Here is a 5,292-nt window from a genome sequence, read left to right on the forward strand (position 1 = left end):
GGGGAAATGCACCTGGGATGGCTCGTGAAATTCTTTTTCTCAGTTTGCCACAATTCGAAACTTCCAGGGAGCGTTCTTGAACCCCTCACAGTCTCTGAAAGCACTAGTCAATCATAAGTGGCTCAATAGGTAGATCTACGGATAAACTCATCTTTCAGAAATTTGACCGACCGGGTTGACACTTCAGCGTGAGACATGGGGGGTGTGGCGTGTGAGCGTGTGAAACCAGTCAAATGCGTGTCTCTCACGGCCAATGCTTGAGAGTTGGCAGCCCTGACACATGGTGAATTACAGCCATTAGCTATATCCATATTACAGCTACAGGACTTTGGGAGAACCGTCATATGATCATGTGCAGTGCAGGGCTACATGGGCGGGTGCAGTCTTGCGAGTCTGCTTGCGTTCATTATGCGCATTCATCATGCCTAATTTAATAACTCTGGATTCGGCTACTAGTGAAAGTTAAAAATGTTAAAAACATGATGTTTTAAACAAGGACCCTATTAGTGTTTGGGCTGGTGGGAGTCATGAGATCGGCTTGACAGAAATGGTGGTTTAAGGTATAGCTCCTGGCCCAATTTAGTTGTGTTATATGGTTCCAACTCTGATTTTCTATCACTTTGTGCTCGCAATTAATTGCATTGTTAAACGCAAAATCCAATAATGAATTCAAAAATAGTGAATAGCACAATTTTATTTTGAGTGTTCTGCCATATGAAAGTGCCATACAAAAGTGTTATAACACATGTTCTGCAAACACTTAACATCAGCTTTTTATACAGTAGCAGTTAAATAAAAATATTTAGTGTAAATCTCAACTTAAACAATGTAATCAAAGCAAATACAAACTTAAAGATTACTGCCACTGGCAAGGTATGTTATCCTGAAATACAGTATATATATATCTACATACATAAGACATGTCCTGTTTACTGTGCAGGGGACTAGTCTGTAAAGTAAAATGTTTAAATACTGGATTTCCTTTAGATAATCTCACTCTCCAGTAGTCCACAGTAAGAGCAACAGCGGGTGCATGTTGTAAAGTTGTCGCTTTTGCAGTCATCTCCTTTTCATACAACTCGTGCATTCCTCTTGTGATGGTTCGTCTTGAGGGAATCTCATACTTGCCCTCATTTGTTGCAATTCTCATGTTTCTCAGACCGACATCCTCCAGGACGTAGCAGTCAGTAGCTATCCACCTTGCTGTGTTTAACACTCACTCCCTTTGCTGATCGTTAGTTGATTGGTGGACACCTGGGTTGGCCTCAATTCTACAAGTCATGTCTCATTGTTCTCCCTCTCCCAGGCTCTACACCTCCTGGTTTGGGTTTGTTTCATCTCTTCTGTTGCAGTTGTCATTCATCCACACATCTTTTACTCACCCACACACCACCTAAACTATCAATACCATTGAATCAACACATTTTGATTCTTTTGTTAAAACTTATCTCGTTTACTTTACAATAAACAATTAATTGGCATTTAAACCTGTCTGGTCTCCCCTTTTTGTCACATGCGTTGAGCCACTTGTCACAAACCGGCCACACTAGAATGGCTGAAAACAAGGTAACCAAGGCATTTTTTCCACAAAAAAACAGTATAGAGTCCATGGTAGACATTACTCTACCCCCCACTCTCGCTTTCCCTTTTGTGTCACTGTCTCCTCTGTTTATGTTCTGTATCTTACATGTTCTGTGCGTTGAGGGACTTAACTTTGGATGCACTCGATTAGGATTGAAAAAAGTGAAAGGCAGTAGCATGTTACTTTTCCATATCTATTTAGGATCCCTGAATGCAGATTAAACCAATACAAACACTCATTTGTGCCCATGTCCATTAATTTTATCAACAACATTTAGGCTGCCTGCGTTGTGTATTATGTCGTCATGCAATGAGTGGGTTATTGGGGGTTATGGAACATTCAATTCAATTTTATTTATATAGCGCCAAATCAAAACAACTGTTATCTCAGGGCGCTTTTCATAAAAGAGCAGGTCTAGACTGTACTCTGTGATGTTATTTCCATAAACCCAACAATTATAATAGTGTTAGTGGTGGGCTACATGGGCTTTTGGATTGATGAATATCATTGTGTACTGCTTTCTGCATGTGGAAATGTGTGGGCTATTTGGGTTGTGCATTAGGTCATTTGTGTAATATGAAAGCTAATAGGGTTGTGCAACATGTTGCCGTGCAATACGTAGGCTAATGGGGTTAGGCAATATTAATCTGCAAAACGTAGGCTATTTGGGTTGTGCATTATGTAATTTGTGCAAAATGTAGGCTATGGGGGTTGTGCAATATATTAGTTATGCAATTCATCGATGATTTGGGTTGTACATTACATCATTTGTGAAATACAAAGGCTATTGGATTTGTGCATTACACATGTGCAATATGTTAGTTGTGCAATACGTAGGCTATTTTAGTTGTGCATTATGTCATTTGAGCAACACGCAGGCTTTGGAGGTTGGGCAATGTGTTAGTTGTGCAATATCTTATTGTGTAAGGGCTGTGCTGCACTTGTTGCAGAGAATGCAGCCGACGGTGTTGTTCAAATACAAAGTGCCAATGAAAGGAGTAGTTAATGTGCTTACTATATAGGTACCTGTCTAAGGCATATGAAAGCATGTTTGTGTTGCATAAGAGCTTGTGCTGAGAGCTGCTTATTTCCTGTATTTTGTGTCGTCTTTGTAAAGCCGTCTAATGGACAGTCCAAAACAAATTTCCCTATGGGGACAATAAAGAAAATCTTATCTTGTCTTATCTCAACTTATCTTATCTGGAACCATGTTTTGCAATTGTATTTGAATTTTTAAATAAAAACAAATGTAATTAGTGTTTGGGCTGGTAACTTGATATACCACCCAAAAGATTATCTGCTGAAATGTAGAAGTTATTTTCACCATGCAAAGTCTATGGAAAAGTCACTCTGGGCCAAAGGGCTGCAGTTCCACCAATGGCCGCCAAGCCCATGGTTGCTTTAAGACATGGCGCTGTTGTAATACTGCAATATTAAAACAACAGGTTAATACAGGTGCCTGAAAATTATATATAATAGTAAAGGTTAATTAGTGAACTTTCAATGATTGAATTTTTCCTGAAGAAGAAATGCTTCTGCTTTCTCTAGTTGAAGCTGGCCCCAGAAGGTCACAGAGCTGTTGGGACCAACAACATGCTGAAAAAACAACCGAAGAATGATTCTGTTGGGAGCACAGGGCATGGTCAGGACTCAAATGGTCATGTTTATAGATGGACAAAGCCTTTCCATGTACAGTCTCATCCCATATTACTCCCCGTTCTTTGGATCAGTGTTTTGACATTTTGAAGCCAAAATGGCTACACTGCACAGTGTTTATACGCATTTCAGTTTATTCCATTTTAGTTTGTAGGTTTCTCTTGCTCAAAGTCTTTTCTTAAAAGCCACCATATTTATTACAAAGCTGACTTCTTAAGGAAATGACATTTTCCCTGTCGTGGCTAAAAAAAAAAAACACAGTTGTACAGTTTACAAAAGAACAAATCGCTTGTCTCCATTTCAAAGAAAAATGCTCCAGCAGTGGGCCTTTGGAGGAAGAAAGACTCACTCACACACACACACCACACACACACAGTGACACATGCAGACACAGAAATGATTGAAATACCAATGGCAGAGACACAAAGAAGACTAAATGATTAAATTAATTTGTAAAACGCAACTACAGACACACACACAATGTACAGTGTATGAATTGCACACTAGACTCAAACGTACCATGATTGTGAAACACACACAGCACACACACACACCACACACACACACACACACACACACACGTAAGCAAGCAAACATGCAGCCAAGCGTGTTAAAAGCACCATCTATGCTGTTCATCTGGTTGTGAACACAGCCGGCAAATGAAACCAACCTTGAAACTCAGAGAGTCGCCATCCTTCTGCTTTCTGTCTCTCTCCTTTCTCCACACACCCCAATCCACCTTTTCTTGGTTTCAGTTTCAGAACATTGTGATATACCGATGGGAATTTGCTGTGAGCACTTTCCACCTCAAGCTGTTTTCACTACAATATAAAACTCCATTTAGTCATTTCATGTGAAATCAGATGTGGGACTCTTACTCGGTGTTCTTTAGCAGACAGTTGGCTGTATGAGAAAATAGCAACGATGACTTTCACTTTCAGTGTTGGGCAAGTTACTTCCAAATGTAATGTATTATAGATTACTAGTTACTGTCATTTTGAGTAATTAGTCTTATTACATATTATTGTCTCTGAATTGTAATGTGTTACACTACTTTGGCATTACTTTTGAGTTACTTCTCCCCAAAATAAGCAGAAGTTTGACAGCGAGCGTTTGAATTTAACCACCGGATCATAAAGTCTCCCTTATCCACTACATCATAGATATTCATAATTTTTGTAAAACATATATTAATAGCAAAGTAAAGCTATAAAATAGATAAGCAAAACGTACAATAGGCAAGTAGGAGAAATGAAAATACTCAATTAAAGAACTTACAGTTGTGTTGAAGTACGGCATTGTTGTAAAATGTTTGTAAAGCCCTTGATTAAGAAATTCATGTTGTTTAATTTAAAACAGTCTAAAGGAAATGGTCAATCATAGTGTAATTAAAACTCACTGTCTAAATTAATTACAGTACTTGATTTACAGCTGATATGTGAAAAGGTGCACACCTTCATTTGTTTAACAGTAATTTAGTTTTACTGCGAACCGTCACAGGAAGTGCTCTTAATTTTACGGAACTTTCTTGTTGTGTTCTCTTCCTAGTTATTGAGATGAACGTGAGACGCTAGATGCAAAACTTGTCCATCAAGCTTAAGTTTTTCACTTTCTAGTTTGTAAAACTGCAACGTATTGAACAATAAATGGTCCCAGTAAAATACGAGTGTTTTTGTCATCATTGGAAGCCGTTCCACTACAGGCAGAGTTACTATTCACAGCTGATAAAATGTAACGATATTACGTGTAGAAGCCTAAACATTAATTCCCGACATGTTTCTATCTGTCAGCAGCTGACACACTGCTGTCCGCGCTGACCGTCACCTGTTGGACACAGATGTTGTCTGTGCCGTCTCTGGTCCTGGGTCTGACCCCGGGGACAGAGATGGGACAGCTCACTTCAACGCAGCGTCATAACTCCTGACTCCATCTCAAAAATGTATCAGTCTCTGCAGTCACCTCAACCATCAAACACAGCAACAGGAAATAATACTCAGGGCTTTTTTTTCCTGTGAATAATGTTTCGCGGAGTTGTTGAATTGTTAAAAAAACAA

The 5,292-nt window shown here is 39.2% G+C and overlaps 1 long non-coding RNA gene across 1 annotated transcript in view; it reads left to right on the forward strand.

The window, feature by feature from the left end:
- The first annotated feature begins 2,389 nt into the window (after positions 1–2,389).
- LOC116686005 (uncharacterized) overlaps positions 2,390–5,292 on the forward strand; it is a 17,334-nt gene continuing 14,431 nt past the window's right edge. Inside the window, exon 1 of the long non-coding RNA XR_004331119.1 lies at positions 2,390–2,440. This is a non-coding gene — a long non-coding RNA (uncharacterized LOC116686005). The remainder of the gene's footprint in view (positions 2,441–5,292) is intronic.

The sequence above is a fragment of the Etheostoma spectabile genome, unplaced genomic scaffold (genome assembly GCF_008692095.1).
Source record: "Etheostoma spectabile isolate EspeVRDwgs_2016 unplaced genomic scaffold, UIUC_Espe_1.0 scaffold280, whole genome shotgun sequence".
Lineage (NCBI taxonomy): Eukaryota > Metazoa > Chordata > Actinopteri > Perciformes > Percidae > Etheostoma > Etheostoma spectabile.